The following is a 21,822-nucleotide window of genomic DNA, read 5'->3' on the forward strand; positions in this document are numbered from 1 at the left end:
AAAGTTATTCAAGTTTTCAGCTTTACCTTCGAATTCTGGCAAAACTGATGAAGCAGTCTTTAAAAATTCGACTATTGTTTGTGACATTTTGTTGCTTTCAGTTTTTGAGTTTTTATTAAAAATTTCAATTTTTGGGCTTTCCCCTAGATTTGGTTGAGTTTCATGTAATATGCTAACGAAATCAATTTCTATCTCTCCTTCAAATGACGTTGTGACTAATGTCTCAATGTTATATCTACCTAATGAGGATACTAATTTATCTCTAACACCGGAAAAAATTTGTTGTGCTTCTAGTTGATAGCTGGCGGTTAATTGGCTATGTACTTCTTGTATAGCTCTGCCTATATTATTCAATGACTGTAATATTGTCGTGAGGTGCTTTAAAATGGTTAACCTTTGTATGCTTATATTTTTATTAATAAATTTATAAACTTTTTCTGCTAAAATTTTTTCTTCCACAAGTGTGTTGAGAATAGTTTCCCATTTGCCCATGGATGTAAAAAAATATATATATATTTTTTTTTTGGGTTTAGACTTTGTCTAGACCATCTGCTCGGCTCATGTATTTTTTCTTTAAAAATGTATTATGAGTTGAGTATAATTTTAGAAATAAGTTGACGCAAGTGCAGACCGTCAAAATTATCAACAAGATTTTGATAAAGTCTAATGCCTCACTATGGTCAATTACTTGAATGGAATTTATTACGTTCGCATTGGGTTCTTCTACTTCGGATTCTTTGCCTCCCATTTTGAAATAATAATTATTAAAAATTTGTTTTCATTGAAAAAGTTAGTGCGAGAAGAAAAAAAATTCTTAATTTTATTAGCAAAAATCTACTTTTTGCCCGTAAACTGGCAGCCGTTAGGTTGCCAAATGCTTTTAAAATAAACTACCTAAATAATTACATACCTAATCTGCTATCTCCGTTTGTCTTCTTGATGTGTGTCTGCAGCCTAAGGTCTATTCCATGTCTTCTTGATGTGTGTCTGCAGCCCAAGGTCTATTCCACTTCTCTATGCCTTACGCTTCAATTCCATGTGTTAATAATAATCTGCTAGACACACCTTTACGCAAAATCCATCAACTTTAGGCATCCATGTCAAACCCAAAGTTTTGATGGTTTGACTGGTCTCATTGTCAAAGTCTACATCAACATCCTGGTCCTCCACACCATTATTTTGCAGTAATTGTGAATCATTCGAGTACCACTTTTGTAGTTTGAAGCCATGTTTCCTTAAAATGTGTATTAATTGCTGTTGAATTTCAATTGTTGTATTTAAGTTGTCTGAGCCACCAATTCCGTCATCCACATAAAAGTTTTCCTGTAGAAACTGAGCCCCAGCGGATATTGTAACATATTTTCTATTGCAATTTTTTGTAAGCACTTCGTCGCGCTTAAGATGTTTAGCAGACTGCATTGTACACAGCAATTTGCCTAAGCAGAACTGGTAGGATCGCCATGTAATGTTTGCGGATAAGAGAAAATCGAAATATAGGTTGCAGTGCCCAGTTAGCTGCACCAGATAGAATTTACTGCCAATTGAAACGGCAGCAAGTTGAATTCTGTTCTTTATTCAAAAGTTGTTTTCTTTTATACAAAATTTCTATGAGCTAAAATACTTACTTACACAAATACTTACAAACTAAGTATAACACATATACATTCAATTCAGTTCCCTGGGAACTGCATTATAAGCATAATTAAAATTGGCTGTGGAATGTGCAACGCAAGCATAAATGAATCATGTTAATAATTTGTCTACAGGTAAAGGCTTGTCGCGAGCAAGCTCTAAACAGTGGCATACCAAGGCTCAGGTTACCATATGATGTACGGTGTACAAAATTTATGTTTGTATAATTGAATGAATGTGTCAATAGAATCTCATGCCGTACCAAAGCGAGCCAAAATATACGTATGTACAATTGTATGAATATGTATGTAAGATTCAATATATTTTAAGACATTCCAAAACGGGTTGAAATATATGTTTGTAAAAATGAATGAATAACTTAATGAGTGAATGCTACAGAATAAATTTTTAATTTGTCTTTAATTTTCTCTTTCAATCATATCATCTCTTTAAAATGTCTTCGTGGACAAAAATTAACCCCATAGCTGGTTACGAGGTAGGAAAAGGAAACTCTGAAACGTCAGAGAATATAATATTAAAATATGAACCACCAGCTGAACCAGAGCCAAAAATTAACCCAAACATTTCAGATTTTTGGCTAGCAGTTTTAACCTGCGGAACCGTGCTATTGATATAATATTCAAATTTAGTACACTTAACCCTCTAAACTCAACCCAATTTCAATAAGAAATAATCACTCAAATAATCACAGAATTTATTAAGGCAGCTTCATTAGCACTGTCTAAGTTCAAGAATTTGCTAAATCGCAGTGGTAGTTTCCATAGAAAATAACATCTATGAAGGCTGTCAAGGTAGAGGATTTATATCATAAACCTTTCGCAACATAATGGCTTACTAAAAACCGTAGGTAAGTGGAAATGTGCAAAATACCTAAAGTTACCACAAGATCGGAAACTTCAAAACTAGCCAGAATGAAGAAAATAAAAAGTCACAAAGAGAACCTTATTATAAATAAAGCGCTTAATAAATAAATTTGCAATTAGACATGTCACGCTAGTTTTTTTTACAAAAGGATAGAAAAATTGTAACGTAATACAAGCAACCAGATTGTTGAGGAAGTTATTGACTTAGGACAATACTCAACCATGCTTCAAAATGCCGGCAATCTAATATTTGTAGGAGAAAAAGACAGTTGTCCTTTAGGAGACAAATTGGTCAAAAATAATTAATACTCGAGTAAGCATATTTAATAATCTAAAATAGGTACCCAAGTTCTCAAAGATCTAATATTTGCATTAACCCCAGAAGTTATGCATGTGACAAATGTCGACAGAAATTAAAGAAATCCTTCACAAATATCAAGACGATCCTATCTGGGAAAGCCACCCAGAAAATCGCATGACACATAAGATCTAATAAAAATATTGCTGGAAAATATGAAAAATGGTATAAGAAAAGATACGAGAAATGTTTGCATCCACTGGACCCATTGGTTTAACCACTTTGCACTATATAACTACTTCTTGCTCTAGCAGCATATGAAAAATGGTATAAGAAAATATATGAAAAATTGTTGCATCCACTGTACCCATTGGTTTAACCACTTTGCACTATATAACTACTTCTTGCTCTAGCAGCATATAAAAAATGGTATAAAAAAAAAATAAGTGTGTGCGGTGCACACCCAGGGGAAGTTTACTTATTTAATTTATCATTTCGCCATCTATCATGAGCCCCGTTGTTATCTTTCGGCATATCGGTCCCTAAACGAAACCAACAAAATTATGAAAATTCATTTGTTTACAGATATCGGTAATTCTATTTCTCACAAAATATCACCACCGTAATAAATTCCATTACAAAGACAAATCAAATGCAATTATGATGTAAGTAACGTTTCGCATTAAATGATTAAAAAAAACATATATTAAAGATTATATTAAATTCCACACACATATACATACAAAACATCACTATCTGCTATATGAGTGTGGTGATGTTGAATTATAAACTCTGAAATAAAGGAATGGTGATTTTATACTCTAAAAACTCTGAAATAAATGAATGGTGATTTTATACTCTGAAAATCTGTTTGTTGACAGATATCGATAATTCTGAAGTGTAACCTTCTTTAAATTAAACTAAGGAATATTTTTAGACTTTTAATTTTATTATTATTAATCAAATTTCTACAAAAGATACAAGTGGCTTATGATAACTAAAATATGAAACATATGTCTTTGTTTCGATTTGATCAATGTTCCTTTGAAACACGGCGTCAATTGCTGTTTTTGATCGCGTTGTAGATTCAGTGCGACTGCTGCAGAGCTTTAAAATAAATTTGGTGGCGAGAAATTCAATTAATGAGATCGATGTATCCGAGGCAAAATTTACATTGAAATCTCCACTTAAAATCATCGGCATTTTGTGGTAGTCTTTTGTGGTATATTTTATTAAACCCTCGTGGATGACTTCATTAATTTTAGTTATTGCTTTATTGGGAGAAATATAAAGCTACAATTACAATTGTTTTGTTGCTACCCAATGTACTCTCACAAGCACATATTTCTTCCACCTTAGAAATCTGAACGGACATTGATTCCAATTGTTTTGCGTTGAGTGTTGTTTGTGAAGTGACAACACTACCCCGGTCATGTGTATTATGGTAGATTGCAACACCACCAGCTCTTGTATATGGTATTTTAAATTGCATTACTTTATCGAAATTGGGAATGTCTAAAAACGTATCATTATAAATCCACGTCTCGGAAAGAATTAGAAAATCCGACGATGATGCTATTTTGTCTAGTTAAATATCTTGTAAATGGGCGCGTAAACTTTGGCAATTAAAAGTGAATAATGAATACCATTTCTCGCATTTATAAACTCATATAATACATTTTCAATTGTTTCAAGCCGATTCAAGTTAAGCCTTTTAAATTCAGCTCGCAACTCAATTGTGGATACTGTTGGTCTCCGGCCGTGATAAAATGTTCTATTATTTTTTTTTGAGACAAGATGAAGCCCTTGTATCGATGTTACTCGTGATAATGCGACGTATAGTAGCTGTTGAGCATGTGATTTATCATACTGGTAGACGATCTCACCAAATGTACCGCCTTGTGACTTATGAATCGTTATCGCACACGCAGAGACCAGAGGAAAATTGTTTCGCTTTACAAGAACTGTTTTGTTGCGTGTTAATGGTATAGAGGAAGTTCTTCGGTCTACTGGCACTGCCAGTTGTTAAATATTGTACTTATGTATTAACGCTCTGCTTTTCTTCCGATTTGTTCACCAGTTTTAGCAGAATCAGCGAAATGCAGTCATAAACGACTAATCTCCCCATTGTCATTGTATTCTATAAAAATTAAGTTTCCGGTAGCGCCATTAGCTAACCCACCTGATACGTCAATATTAGTTGTTAGGATGTATGGTTTATTGATAACCAACGTAATTTCATAAGGCAAACCTCCTGTATCGATAACGGACATTTTGTGTAATTTTTGCCTCATAAGAGTTTGCTGTTCAACACCTTGGCAACCAATGTATATATCTGTTGCTTCGGAAATGACTTTTTCGATTGCAGTGTTTAAAATTTTATTATTGTAATTAGCAACTGAATGATTATCGAAGAACAGTCGTATACCATTTGGGCAAATTGTGTCAGCCTCCTCTTCGGAGTAAAATCGTAACTCCATTAATTCCAACTTTTCCTCGTCTAACAGCTGGCCATCACCAATTTTTGTTAATATTGTTGAAAAAGTTCGATTGCTTTGTCGCATCACTTCATTTAGTTAAAAAAATTTTAGCCCCCGCCATAGTGTTGGACCTGCTAGTTGGTTCTTGATTTGATTAGTAGATCGCCAATTAAAATAAGATCCACACCTCCAAAGTTTCTTTGAAAATTACCAGTGATCTGTTTTAATCTGGAATCAACTTGGGACAACAGCTCGGCTCCTATCATACTAATTTCGTCGATAATCAATACTCGAACGTATTTAAACAGGGATCTATATTGTTGTGCTACTTCAATTGATAGCGGAAGCAACTTTGAAATACTTATCTTTAGTTCAGTGTGTATCGTTGCCCCATCAGTAGCAATAGCAGCTTTTCCAGTTGAAGCAAAAGTTATATAAGCATTGCAAAATCTATCGCTTTCTGAATATCGGTTATAAATTTCCATCAAGAGTTTAATCACAAAAGTTTTTTCGCACCCGGCAGGTCCCGTGAAGAAGATTTGCAACATAGATGGATTTTGTAATTGCAGATTGTGAATGACATGCATCAAAAGTTCCTTTTGTTTTTGTTTGACATCCTCATGAGTTTATAGAATTCTTCATTTGGCATCAGTTTTTCTTTTCGTTTGGCAATAACTCCCAGTTGATTTAATGTCGCTAAGCGCAAATCACTGTTTACGTTCGAATTTGGATTATCATACAATGTTTGGAATGGGTTGCACCTTGGAAATCTGGTAGCAACTTCATGGATTTCAGCGCTCTCTACGACGTTCCAAAATATGATTTTCATTTTCATCGTAAATCCCAATAAATTTTATTTCGTCAACAATTTCAGCCTCTTCATTGCGAAATGGGATGTATGTATAAAGTCACCATTTCTCGTTTATATTCATTAAAATCTAAAGCTATATCATAATTTCTATAACGAATGATACGACGTTGATTCCGACGAGTATACACTCCTCTTGAACTTTTGGTATATTCAGAAACGAATTCCGCAAGTGTCAACCCCTCCATATCTTCTGGGCGTTGCTCATATTTATCAAACCAATTTTCTTTCCAAACGTTTATTGAACTTTCGTCGGTACTCATTTCATCCAATTCTTTTTGTGTTCGTCTAATACGCTGTCGTTCAATAGGCCATACGGTAGGGATATAAACTAAGGATACTGAACTTTTGGACATCGGTTCACGAAGTAGGTACCACGCTGCTTCTTGACTTGTTAATTCAACAGTGTTAAGCATTTTGACTCTCATTTTCCGTGTTATTTCAACTATATCGAAATCAGGATGATCATTCATTATTTCAAGAATTTGTGGCTGTAAGTTGCTAATTCCTCTATTGGTTTTATTAACGTATTCAACCACGTACGCAGCACAAGAGTATTCTTCGATGATGCACTGTAAATCTGTATTTGATTGTAATGTATTGAAAATGAAAGGATTGAAAGCGTTGTGCCATTTTTCACTTGGCTGTCGTTTTGAAAATACCTTCGGTCTGACAATGCCAGCTTCAAGAATGGAAAAGTAATATTCGTCTGATGAAACTTGATTTTCTTCGTAAAATGATTCAATACTTTCGTAATCGTTGTTCTCAGGGTTAACTTGTAATTGTTTATATCACCGAGCATAACTAGCATATTCTGGATGATTTTTCTGCATTGGTTTCAATATCGTCGTGAACTTACACGGCATAAATGGAGCATCAAATCGACATTTCTGAGGCTGGTTAGCGTTTGTTGTTTTGTAACAGGTAAAAGTATGCTTGTGAGTTTGCAAGCGAATATATCCAGAAGCTTCGACTGAAGAAACTGATATCAACTGATCTATCATAGCTATAGCATTTTGTTTACCTGTGCCAAGCGCATCCGATGGCGCATTATTCAACCACAATAAAATATGTGCATGGGGGCTACCCCTATGTTGGAACTCAATTCGTTTAAAATATTCGACTACATGAAAAGTTCCAAATGCGTTATTTTTCTTCAACTGAAGAGTATTCAAAATAATATTGACTATTTTATTGAAATATATTGCACAAGTCACAGCATCTTCATTTACAGGCGTAGTTTTTGACATGTAATCAAATGACTCAGCCTCCTCCGTTGATATTTCTTGTCCACTATTCTTTAATTTATATAGTACTTGTATTAAATTTTTCCATCCAATTTCATTGGCACTCAACGTTAGAAACATCGTAGGTTTACCTAACTGTCGAATCATTGCGAAAAGGTCCCGTTTGCGTTCTTTCCAATACCAAAGAGAATTTGGTATTGATCGCAAGAAAGCTAAATTACTTTCTATACAATTATTTATATACTCCTCTGATTCAGTTTGCTGTAGTGTAATATTGGTGTTTCTCCTACATGCTTGAAAGCAATAGTGAGTGAATCACGGACTCCTAACCTCATAATTTTCATAGCAACGTACAATAAATGATACGGAGTAACTCCCCGTCTGCCAGATCTCCTTAATTCACTAGTCGCTATTGTAAATTGTGTAGCGTTTACTCCCTCTCTGAATTTACGGAAATGACCTAAGTAAATCGATGGAAAGCAGAGTTCTTCAGCGTGTTCATCAATAATTATGCTTTTCGGAAGATTATTCTGCCCAGGTGCAATGCGCAAATACTCATCATCATTCCACATCAGAGTTTGTTGCTGCGCAGTTAGACTTTCTTCGAGTGGTATATTTTCACTTATTTCTTCTCTATTGATTTCAATAATACTATCTTCATTGAAAAAGCTTTCATCGATTTTAATATCGTACATAACATATAGTGGTGTTTGCGTCAAATATTGAAGCCATAAACGAAGTGTTCTTTTATTTACCAATCCCGATAAAAAGCTTGATTTGTGAAATTTCTTCCTCTTGATATGAACATTAATGCAATGGTCATCATCTATATTTCGAGGTAAATGACTTACCATATTATTCACGTCGACGGGTACATTAATTATTTGCCCATAAATTCCGTATTATCCATGAACGTGTCGCAATCGCCTTATTTGCCTAAAAGGAATTCGTGGAGAGACGAGTCTCTCGGTAATTAAATCTAGAGGTGGTAAAAGCTCTGGGTTTTTTGGATATTTAAAAACGTTAAATTTAGACATCGTTGGAATAACTTTTTTTTGGATAGCCATGTAACACGTATTGCACAGCAAAATATTCTCAGTGGCGTTATAATTTTCGTTAAAATAATTTCACTTAAAACTTGTTCATGTTCTGCGCGTGGTGGTTTTAAATCCAACTTGAACCACAATCGATCACACACGGAGCATACATATCCATACGGATTGTCTAAAAACTTTTTTGAAACTCTCTGTGGGCAACTGTGTTTCAGTGAAAATGTGAGTACGGAATATGACTATGTATATCCGCTTGTGGATCAGCTGAAATGTGAGTTATATATTAAGGTTTTAAGACCAATGAACGAAACGATGTTTACATACATATATATCGCTCATTTATTTTAAGCAGTGGCACTTTTCAAAATACATATGTACCTATATGTAGCTTTTTAGAAGAGCCATTTCAGCTGTCAACAGGTATTATTTAATTTTTATCTTAACCATCACCAAAAATTGTTTACACAACAAAAATCATGATTCATTGGGCACAATTTCTCGCAATTAGTTCAAAAATCGTAATTTTAGAGTTATGAGACAATTGAATTAAATGAGCGATACATATGTACATACATATACATATCTATGTAAAAGTATTTGAGTACTCACAAGGATAAACTACATCATTATGTCTAATGGGAGCATGTTCTTGCACAGGTGATATATCCACTACAACAAATATCAAATAAGAAAGATTTTACTATTGATTACGAAATACATATCGCTGCTTCCAAAGTAAAGAGATGTATTTCAAAATTTTAATTTTTGGGAAAACGAGTTCAAACTTTTATTTTTTTTTCATAGAACTCCTTTACAAAAAAAAAAAAAAAAAAATTCAAAGGCATCCACGGACGCAATTTCCGTACTTTTGATCATTTTGCAATTTAGAGAACAATCTCATCAGTCAGTTATTTATGTTTATCATAAAAACCCGAAAAACGAAAATTTTGATTTACACATCTTTACTTTGGAACGGACGATATGCACTTGTGTAAAAAGGTACTTACGACCACTGTGTTCACTGTTTAGCACATTTATTAATGTCCTCCGGCGTGCACGACATTCACGTGTGAGTTCAATTGAAGTTTTTGGGGTTTTTCTAGTTAGCATTCGCCGTTGGTCACGTGCCCCGTTCCTATTTCGCGGCATATCGATCCCTAAACGCAATATGGTGTAACCAACAAAATTATGAAAACCTGGAAACAGTAAGCACAGCGTGCCCGATCTCTATGACGACGTTTTACTCCGACTTCGCTGAATTCAATAAACTGAATAGAATATTACATAGTACATATAATTTCAAATCACAAAATATGCAACATTTTGCTTATAAATAACGGCACATATGTACATATGTACATATATATTTCACAAATTTGTATTTACATATGTATGTAAGTATGGTAAATTAGCTTTTAAACTCTCTGGCACCGGAGTGTGGTTTTAAACTCTCAAATAGAAGAATGGTGATTTTATACTTAAAAAAAAAAAATTTGAAAAAAAATTAGAAACACTAGACAGCGTTGAACCCGCGACCTTTGCGTGCTCATTCGCACGCTTACCACATGAGCCATATTGACGCCTTCATTTTCATGTCAACTGCCGTACTTAAGATTGTCTATGGTGCTTTTGCCATATGAGTGTGGTGTGTTTGTCGCTTCGCAACAACATTCATATGGTTGTTGTCTTCCAATTTCATTACAGTTTTTCTCAAATGCATGCCGCTATAGAAGTAGACTTCAAAAATGAAAAATTTTTGCATCCACTGTACCCCTTGGTTTAACCACTTATCACTATATAACTACTTCTTGCTCTAGCAGCAACTGAATCTGCCCAATCTACTGTATATCATACGCTAAAAGATCCCATTTTTAGATCAATGTCAATTTTCACCTAATGATGACTGTAACCATCATGCTATTCTATACGTTTTAATAACAATGCAAAAGCTTTGTTTAATAGAAATAGTCAAAGTAAGGAAAACTAAATCTCCTATATTTAGTTGATAGGATATACTAAATCATTAATCTTCATTATTTTTTTAGAAATATAAATATAAGTTTGACCTGCTTCATCTAGGAAAACCTCGCCTTTTAGAGAGGTTATAAGGTAGATAGTAGACATACACATAGGGCCCTACAGAATATAAAATACCGATAGGAAAATAATTTTATTAATAACCTGTAGAAAAAAAATTTTCAATAGGAAAAATAATTTTATTATGACCTGCGGAATAGGAAAAATAATTTTATTATGACCTGTAGAATAGGAAAAATAATTTTATTAATAACCTGCGGAATAGAAAATATCAATAGGAAAAATAATACCCTATAAGGTAGAAAAAATCGATGAAAATGATAATTTTACTCTAATACCCTATAAAGTAGAAAATATTGATAATAAAATTACTGACACTTTAATCCTATCTAGAATAGGAAATGAGGATAAGCAAAAGTTTCCCAGTAACATACAGAATAGCAATATCGTAAATAATAAGAAAATAGCCATACACAAAAATAGATTTAAATTAGTAGAATAAGAAAATTTTCAACCTACAAACATAAAATGCAAAAGTAGAATTAATTTATACTTAACTAAATAAAAATAGAATGCTCATGCATTCTCCATATGCATAAGCATTCTGAAAAAAAAGGGAGATGTAGTGTAAACAGCCAACAATTTAATGCCAAATATTTAAATCAACTAATATGCTACCCTGTAACAAAAATAGTCTAAATGTTCATCAACACATAAAAAGGCATTTGATAATTTGTGCTGACATGCCATTCACACGATTTAATCCAGATGTGTGTACAACACACAACCAAACAAATTTGCATTCAAGCAAATTTGCGAACGTTGTATTTCCCACAGAAGTCGCAACTCAACACAGGCATGTAGGTACATATTTTGTATCGAGTTGTATGTAGGTATGTAAGTATGTATGCTTAAGGTAAATATTAGACCGGGTCGATTTGTGGGGAGCCCATTGCTCTATGAAAATTATATTCTAGGGATCAAAATACTGTTACTGTTTTTGGTGTGATTTAACTGATCTTAATTTACCAATCCAACTGGATATCTTGAGATATTATTTTTACTTAAGCGAACGTGCTAAAACAGAACAAAAAAAGTTTTCCCATAAATCATTCACTATTAAAGTACAAGATAAGTTAATTGGAATTTGGGAAAAACTTGGTATGGAAATAATGCTAAAAAAAGCGTATTTTTTCAAATTGAATAAATTGCTTGACAAGTATCGAGAGCAAATCAAGAGAAGAAACGATAGATAAAATTGATGAGAAGTATCATACTAGGATGGTAAAAGAACCCAATCCTGTTATTTTGAGAGAACCCAATTCTGAATTGATTGGTTACGTAAGACTGGAACATCATGCTTGGGTATATGACTCATTGGGTTTTCGATAGTTGTTGATGTAGTTGCTTCATCTAGCGGTGTAGAAGATGGTGGATTCATTGTAAACTTTTTGATTTGGAATGGTCACTTCACTTATTATTTTTTTGAAATATTTTTTTATCTGAAATTAGCACTTCACACTTTGAGTTCTTCACAACGACTTAATGCATTCACAAAAACTGTTGCGTTATATATGGTCTACGAGACGAGGTAATAAGAATGAAATGGTAATTTCAATTCTACCTGCTGTGTCTTGTGGTGGCTTAAAAAAAATAACACAAGCAATTTTACGATCTGCAATTGTGTCACAGTGGTACCTTCATTTTTTAAAACGATTGAATAAAAAAACCACACAACTATGTTTACGACATGCAAATGCATCACAGTGATGTCTTGGTTTTAAAAGGGTTGTACAAACGCTAATTTCCAATAATTTTTTTAAATTTCTTTTCTATTATTAAGTTAAATTCATTTTTAGCACGCTTTTATTAGCTTGGCCTGTATGTAACGGAATTTTTGAGCTTAATTTTCACCGGTTTCTAGAAGTCTGATTAATTTGAAACTTTGCATACATATCAAGGACCGATGACAATGCATTAATATGATGGTGTGGTGACATAAGGTCAACGGCCATAAAGTCAATTGGCCTTATCACCACTTTGAATGGGGATAGGTTTGATTGCAACTTTGCAAACCTATCAAGGCTCGATGGCAATGCATTAATGTGATGGTGTGGTAACATAAGGTCAACGGCCATAAGGTCAATTGGCCTTATTATCACATAGCAATTTAGCTGATTTTTTCATGTAAAGTGCAAAACCGGCGATTTTTTGAAATGTTTGTATGGTGAACCCCTAGGAAGGTTCCAGAGGGTGTGCCACTGGCATCGGTGGGTCGGGCCTCCAAAGTTAATGGGGGTCGGTCATACATTTTGACTCGATTGGAGCACTCTAAATAGCTCAAAGTGGGATTTTTCAAAATTTGCCCCTACCCAAAAGTTCGACCCAAATTGGGGGACATCAGAATTCGTTTTAGAGGTATGGTTCCTTCGGCAAAGTTTCTTATTTTGGTCCGTAGAATACGATTTTCACAGAGCAATGAGCGATTTTTAAATCGACCCGTCCTAGTAAATATGCAAGTAAGTATGTATGATTAAATGTAAATATGTATGTAAGAATATGTTTAGAATAATTTAGTATAAATAAGCTGACAATATTTGAATAAAGATTAATTCGGCATTCGCTCATTGATGTCTAAAATAGACAACCCGACATAATGCTACTGATTTTACAGTGGCGTACGTATAAATACGTATTCAATGGTGACGTCAAAAAAATGTACAGGCAAATCCTTGTACATACAGATGACCAAGATTACCAACGTGTAATATTTCGTAATTCAACTAGTAGTCCGATACGAGACTACAAACGGAAAACGGTGACCTTTGGCGTAAAGTGCGCCCCCTTTCTAGCCATTCGAACATTGCATGAACTAGCAAAAGATACTAAAGCGCAACTACCTCTATCCGCCCCAGTGCTTAGCTCTCAAACATATGTAGACGACATCCTGTCTGGAAGCCATCAAAGCCCTTGATTCAGCAGGATTCCCGTTAAAAAAGATAACTGCAAACCATCCAGAAATACTGGCAAATATTAATAAAGAGCACCTATTGGATACAAACTTTTTGAAATTTGAAAAAGAGAGCACCACAAAAACCCTGGGCATACAATGGAATGCGATATCAGATCAATTCTCATACACGCTTGAGTCAATATCTGCAATATCAGCAAAAACGAAAAGACAAATTCTGTCATCTGTGGCAAAACTTTTCGACCCCGCAGGATGGCTTACGCCAATTACGATACAAGCGAAAATCCTTATACAAGAAATATGGCTAGATGGAACAGAAAATGGTCCCAATTTCCAAATAACTTGCATACTATATCCGAGATACAAATACCTCGGTGGGTGACTTCTCACCCGATCATCATGTGGAACTCCACGGCTTCTGCGATGCTTCGGAAAAAGCATACTGCGCAACTATTTACCAAAAATTTTTGAATATAAAGATATTGCATGCGCGAACTTCGGTGGAAAGCAGCGGAGCGTAACAAAATTCTAGTAGGTCACTTTCACCACACCACAAAATTTAACAGAATTTTTAACATTTTTATGTATACTCATTCTCATATTCTCCCTTTTCTACACAGCCTTATTTACTGCCTTGAAAGAGCTCAAAATATCTATATGCATAAGCAACTATAATTTTTTTTTGGAAAAGACTTGTTTTGGGACCACGGATTCTTCAAAATTGAATTGAAATCTAAATCAAATCAATCAATAATATATTTTATTTTAAATGCCACTCCCTTATTTAAGTTGAAGTTATGTTTATGTTGTGAAACAATATATCGACACGCCAAACAAAAAATTACCCTAAAAGAATTTTACGAAGAAGTAAAAAATCTAATAATTTTGAAAGTGTTACATCCCAAAGCCGATATGTAAATTTTTCGCACACAGGCCAAAGACCCAAAGAAAATGGCAATTCTATACGACAGCATGAAACTGCTAATACGGGTCCAAAAATATCGAAAGAGGTGTCAAAATACGCATATTAATATCGACAAGAATAATCCGAAACCGGAAAATAAAAATTATACCTCTGTCCGGAGATATTCGATTCTCATGTGGTTGTGGTAATGTTGGTGTACTCACAAAAAAAATTGTGAACATAAGTGTTTTGCGCGGATATAGTTTTGGTCTCCAAACCGGTGTTGACCCACCCAGGGTAATTTTTTATAAGCACGGCCGAAGGCCGCCAATGCAGAAACGTGTTCTGCTTAAAAATACTATGGATACCACCCCGGTTTCGGAGGGACCCGCGGGTAATTTTTTGGTTTTTCGTTGATATCTTTTGAACGAGTAAAATTTTTTATTTTCCGGTTTCGGATTATTAATACTGATGTCAAGACGCGTCGTTTGACACCTCTCTCGATATTTTTGGACGCGTATTAGCAGTGTCATGGTGTCGTATATTATTACCAAGAAAATTAATGAGTTTAAGGAATCCCAAGACTATTGTGGTGTTAAGCCACTCAAGATACTAGGCATTTATTTTACTCTTTGGCTCACCCTGGAAAGTATCTTCTTGCATGCGCCTTATACGATATATTTAAAATTTTTGTATCTAGAAGTTAATGGCGTTTCTTCTATACAACTTTCAAATTCAATATCAGTTACGGCATTAAATATTTATATATACGTTTTTCCGGCTTGCGATGCTTAAAGTGCTTATGGAGATGTTCCCTTAATCCCCGTTTAGGCGGTGTTAGATAGAGCAGTTCTTTGCTAGGATGTCCTGGTTTGTGACAATTAAGCTAAAACTGCTTGTTCAGCATTTCGTTGTGCTCTTTGGCCTCACTATGTAGATGGTGTTGGGGAGTCCGGTGGCAGCTCTGATTGCAGTATTTTGACAGGCCTGCAGCCTCTTCCAGTATGTGTTTTTTAGACTAGGCGACCAAACTGGTGGTTGTACGAGTTTAGCAACGTTTCTTTATGTTTTCCCCATGTGCTGCCGGCAAGCGACTTGAGAATTTTGTTGCGGCTTTGTACTTTAGATACAATTTCGGTGGCATGCGCCTTGAAGATCAGAGTATTATCGAACGTTATCCCTAAGATATTTTAGGTGACTGACAGTCGGTAGTGTGACACCATCGACGTGAACATTCAAAATTTGCGACATCGGTTCCTTCCACGTCGTAAACAAGGTGGCCGTGGATTTTGTCGGTAATAATGTCAACTTGCGCGAGGTAAAGGAATCGGAAGATCGGAGAGAAAGCTATTTATTTTAGAAACTAATTCATCAACTGAAGGGCCAGGTCCTGTAGCCTGAATAGAGAGTTCAATCGGAAAAAGTTTGTCTGTCGCTATTATACCATCAATATGAAAGCACATTCTGAGTAATTTTAGGTATTATTATTATATCCAAATATTGGTATTTAAAAAAGTTCAGTGTACATAATTTAGAATACTAAGTATCTTAATGGAATAAATTAATAAAATTTCTTTTACATGCTAATAAAAACAAAAGTAAAAGAAAAATAAGTGTTACTAGTTTATGAACATTTTATTGATTTGCAGAACTTTTTACCAGTCCTTACTTTAAAAATGCCCTATAGTTCAGTTGGTCAAGTTCGACCTAGAACTCTTTACATTTAAAATCATTCTACTTAGTAGGTGTTTATTTGCTGTCTCAACTGAATAAATGCTTACTGACTAGAATTTTCACGTTTTTGGAAACAACATAATTGCAAAGACTTGCAATATAATTCGTATTGCTGAACTTCAAAAACGTGTGCTTTTTAATAACAATAAGATAAATGCGATATGTAGACCGAGCTTATGCACCAATTTTGCGCTAAACTAATTTAAATATCTCCCTATAATTTGTTGTGCCGATCTTTCTGTCATATACTTAGCAAAAACTACAGTCATTCAGTCTATGTGAGGTGTTCACGGACCAACCAGCTCAACCTAATTATAGCTCCTCCAACACAATTATCAGCCTCACCTAATAGTGGATAATCCTGTTTATTTAGCAGCCGAAGGTGTCGTGTGGTACTTGCTGCAGCAATAAAGACACTCCCCGAAGTTTTTCAGGAATGCCATAGTTTTTTGATGATCCTTTGCCCGGAACGGTCCGCTAAGATTAAGATACTTTAGTGAGGATTGCACTGCGAACATTGGTCTATTGTACCCTCATCTCCTTCACAGCACCACATTCAAGCCGACTTCTTGATGAGGGATTGGATGTGGGAAGTGCGTCACATCACTTTACGGATTCTATATATATCTAAGAATTATGTATAAACCAATGGCAAGAAATATTCACTTCACTGTTCATAACCGTTACTTTTTCATCTTAGCTCAGGTGGCATGCTAAGCAAGTCGGAAAGGGTTCCCGGCCATTTTGCGTCGCAGACGACCTCCTCATTTAGATTAAGTTAGTGTGTAAGCCTTATATTCACTTTTCTCGTTTCAGCGGAGGTCATTGGCGGAAAACGAAGTTGCGTATCGCAAGGGGGGCCGGCATGTTTAGACAGGATGCCCCCCAATGCAACTCTGCGAATCGATACTCGACTTAATTATAACCACCCACACTATCACCGCCACATGCATGTGTATGCATGTACATGCACGTGTATGTGTGTTTTTGTCAGCACTCATGCATATGCATGTCGGGGTTGATGTGTGGGTGCCTTTCCCCTCCAAAACGGAGGATTTTGCGGGCCAACGGTTGTAGCTTTTTATACAACCGGCCTCTTGGATTTCAACAGCCGTACAGCTCGCATCTGCCGCAAGCGATCTCTGCCGTAATTGTTTGCGTTTATTCAGGTAATATTGTAACCTTTGCTATTTTCACATTTACCCAATAAATCATATCTATTATAACGAGAAATCTCGTATTCTCTTATTTTATTCCAACCCGCTTTTTCCCACTGAGATCGACCCCGGAGCGCCCACCTACCTCCAGGAGCAAACGCACCCCGGCCGAACATACAGAATGTGAAAAAATTTGGATCTGAAATGAATGGCAAATATATTTGTACAGGCTTATCAAAATTTATTGTTTTTATTTTTATAGATACGGGCGCACCGCATCTTTTCAAAATTGTAATATAAATGTCCTCGGACACACCGGGATTTAAAAAAAAAATTTACGTCATATTTATTAACGGACGCACCGCTTTAAAGAAAATTTATAATTATATTTTTACGCGGACGCACCGCTTAAGAAAAAGTAAAAAAAAAATTTTTTTTGCCGTTTTTTTTCTAATTTTTTTTGATGGAGCCCACTGTAGGGCAGAGTGGGACTAAAACTAGATGCAATTAATGAAAAATTAAAAAAAAATGTTTTTGTTTTTGTCCGACCCTGTCCCACAGTGCCTAGCCAAAATCTTACCCATATACCTAAAGTATGTGAAATTCAATTAATTTATGTATTATATGTATGTATATAAAATTTTTTGAATATAATGAAAACAATTTTTTTGTAATACGTATGGTAAGTATTTTTTGAAAAATTGGGAAAATTAAGTGAAATAAAATGTGTTTACATTTTAATGAGTATGGTAAGTGGATATCGAAAAATGGAAATTAAGAAAAAAAAAATTTATTTCTTTTTTTACCTCATTTAATTAATTTAAATATGTTCGTAAGTTATATAATAAGTTTTGAAAAATAGTTGAAAATTTAAAAATAGTTATATATAAAAAATTTAAAAATATTATTTTATAATAATGTAGATAATAAAAATTTTCGCACACCATACCAATTGATGCTGGACTTGCTTCATTGCTTGCTGTACCTGCTGTGCCTGATGTTCAGCTGCTGGTGCTGCTGTTCTGCTGCTGCTGTTGTTAGATGGCGTCACTTGTCTTCCGCTTGTTCTTGTTGTTGATGTACGGTGGTTTGCCGTTATGATGGTGGCGTGGCTAGTGCCGTTTTTTGTTTTTTCCACTAAGAAATGCATACAGTTTATTCAAAAGGTTTGGTTTTTCGTTTTTCGAATTATATTATTTCAACTTCCGTTTAGTTTTTGTTTTATTATTAATTCCGAAATTCCTCTTATTATTTCCGTTCTTATTAACTCTTTGTGTTATGCGTATATATATTTTCTTTAAATGTCTTTCAATCAAAAATTTTTTCTCTCACTAGCCACTGCCATAAGCCACAACTACCACTATATTTGAGCTGATTTCTCTTTAATTGAAGCTTTTTATTGCATGGTTTCTCTTTGAAAATGATTAGATTTTTGTATATTTTATATGTATTAATACTGTTTAAGTGACTTGCGTTCACTTAAATAGGCAACGGTTCCGTGACTTGCATTCACCTAACCACCCATCTGTGACTTGCGATCACGTCTCCAAGTGACTTGCGTTCACTTCACTAGTTATGACTTGCGTTCATACAACCCTGGCGGTAGAGTAGACTGGAGTTGCCATCCAGTGCTTCCAGTCAACAGTGTTGGAATTGCTTTTCATCACTAATCTATGCTATAAATACAAGTGCCGTGCATTAACTCGCTCTTGTTCCGTGGAACACCGAACATCTACCAGCAACCAACATCATCTACCTTTTGGGAAAAATTTGCATCGGATCATCAACTCCGGAGCGAGTACAACCATCATCACCTACGCCACCTCCAAATCCATGATAAAAGCAAAGGAAGTATCATCCCAAAAATCGTAAGTTATATCTTTCTATATAAAAGCAACCGAGATAGCACTTGCGCTGCGGTATTCCCCTAAACTAACCTAACCCTTGCGCGGTCATCCCCACCCTTGCGTGAGATTGGTTCTCGAACCCCACCTAGCCCTTGCGAGGCCGCAAGACGGATCAAAATCCCGCATCATACCTTTCAAATTCACTATTCAAATTCATTTCGTAAAAATGTTCGTTCCTTTGTGGAATTAGTTATCTTTCCATTTTATATATTTGCTGTATGAAGTATCAGCGTTTAAATTCCAGTTGTTAGCTTTAAGAGTTTAAATTCAATAAATGAATTAATATTGAAATACGCATTTGCGTCAATGCATTAAACATTTGGTCCTTGCGAGCCAAATTTGAATCAGTGGCAACGCAAAATTACAACACTGTTCATATATCGCTATCGCCCCATCGCTAACTTTTTCCATTCGAAATTTCTCATATGCGTGTGCTAGTACCACTTACACAATAATTAATTAAAAAAGTCAAGTTTGAACTAAGTCAAGTGTGCATACAAAAGTGCAAGTGTTTTCACACGGTTTTCTGCTGCTCAATAAAGTACCTACATATAAGCAAAATAAGTTGTGCGCATACCCCTCGCATAAGAACAAAAGGCGCAACCAAATTTCCTTAAGCATACGCACCTACATAGCCAAGTACACAAGTACAAGAGGGTGCATCAACTTGAATTTCGAATTGAGCCAAAGAATCATGCGAACCGTGAGGATACGCACGTAAGTAGCAGTTCTCAGTTTTTGTTCCCGAAAAATACATATTCGCCACCAAGCCGTATATTTAACCGTAATTTGCATATAGGGTTATATATATATATATATAGATATACATACATACGGAATTCCAGTCCGCTATTTTGCGAATAGCGTGACTCATTTTCAACAATTTTTTCGATCGTCGCTTGCGCTTGCGCTAACAGCGCCGGCAGCCTAGCTCAATTTTTCTTGCAGTTCATCACATATATGCATGTACATATGAACATTTACTTGTTAGTAAAGTGCATACTAATTTTCGCTATTTTCCCTAGCCACTACCAGTAGTTACCCACCAAAAACCCCTTCCCCTTTTTTAATTAGCTTGCGTCTAAGAAAATTCAATATATATATATATATATATATATATATATGTATACATATAGACAGAATCCTTCTCAACTGTACAACGTTTCTATTTGATAAAAAAGTATGTGCATATAACACTTGTTGCTGATATGTACATACAAATATAAACGGTTTGTATGAATGTGCCCACATATGCCAAGCAAACAAAAAGGGTGGTTTTTTGTTCTAATCCAACCGTTCCAATCGGCATAATTAAATTTGCAAGAAGGGTTTATCCTCGCGATTGGGTTCGTTCCCAACGACCCTCCGGAAAAATCGTTTCCTAATTAAAACCACAAAAATCTTAAAACCTGCGCACTCCAGCACGTGAATAAATGCGTCATTACGTGGCTTGCATCCAAACCATAATATCTTTTGAGAAAACCGCTGATTTTGGCTTTCTCAAATATTGAAGATCCCACGTTATTTTGCATATAACGTGTTTGCTACCACTCTTATCTACATATCTCCATCATTTCTACATATACCACGTTTATTTACACATCACATACGTATATTTCAGTGAATTCGGGGGGAATTCCCTAGTAAACAGTGCTAAGTTCCTTTTTGTGAAACCCGTTCGATATCTGTGGGGCATTCCTTTATTAACATTGCTTAGTTTCTTTCGGCGAAGCTCTTCGTGAGCAGTGCAAAACCGATTAAGTGTCCATTCGTTTTCGAAAAATCGTTATCCCTCTGAGCGACAGACGGAAAGTCCACTCTCCAAATAAGTGTTTCTCGGCTTGCGTCTGTAGTGTTGAAGTTTCCTATCATCAACCCGAAATTTCGTGCACAATACTAATTGTGAACTCAAGTAATCTCCTCCCAGTTTATATTTTGTCAAATCTAAACCTTGATACAATCTCCAATTATGCCTTCTTCAACAGACATCATGTCAAAATTTATCTTCGACTCCAACAATGTGCTGAAATTTTGCACCAATTTTCAAAAGGAAGATCCTGATGACCAAACGGACTCTTTATTGGAGGTGAAGTTAGAGGACCTCAACGGTCGCTGGGCTTCATTAAAAAACGCCTATGAAAACGTATACATCGCTGACGACAGCGCAGTTTATGGAGGGTTTAAAGAGGAAGCCCACAACAAATTTCAGCTTTGTGCTGACTCTTCCTACATCTGTAAATCACATATATTGGACCAATTAAAAATCCTCCGTGGGAATTCATCCGAGTCTGGCAATACCTCCCAGGGGAATCCAACAGGGCCAGGCAATACCTCCCGTCATTCTCTGCCTTTCGATCCAAGCTCGGTGTCATGTCTCAAGGTGGTACCGTGTGATACAGAAATCTTTTACGGTAGTTATGAGGAGTGGCCATCCTTTCGTGATATGTTCACGGCCGTGTACCTCAACCATCCCAACCTGACTCCCGTACAGAAACTCTATCACTTACGAAATAAGACTCGAGGAAAGGCAGGCGCGATCGTAAAGCAGTACCCTTTGTCCGGTGACAATTTTTCATTAGCATGGGAAGCGCTAAAAGCCCGATTCGAAAACAAACGAATCTTAATAGACAAACAATTGAAATTGCTTTTCA

Source organism: Eurosta solidaginis, chromosome X (assembly GCF_040869045.1).
Source record: "Eurosta solidaginis isolate ZX-2024a chromosome X, ASM4086904v1, whole genome shotgun sequence".
NCBI lineage: Eukaryota > Metazoa > Arthropoda > Insecta > Diptera > Tephritidae > Eurosta > Eurosta solidaginis.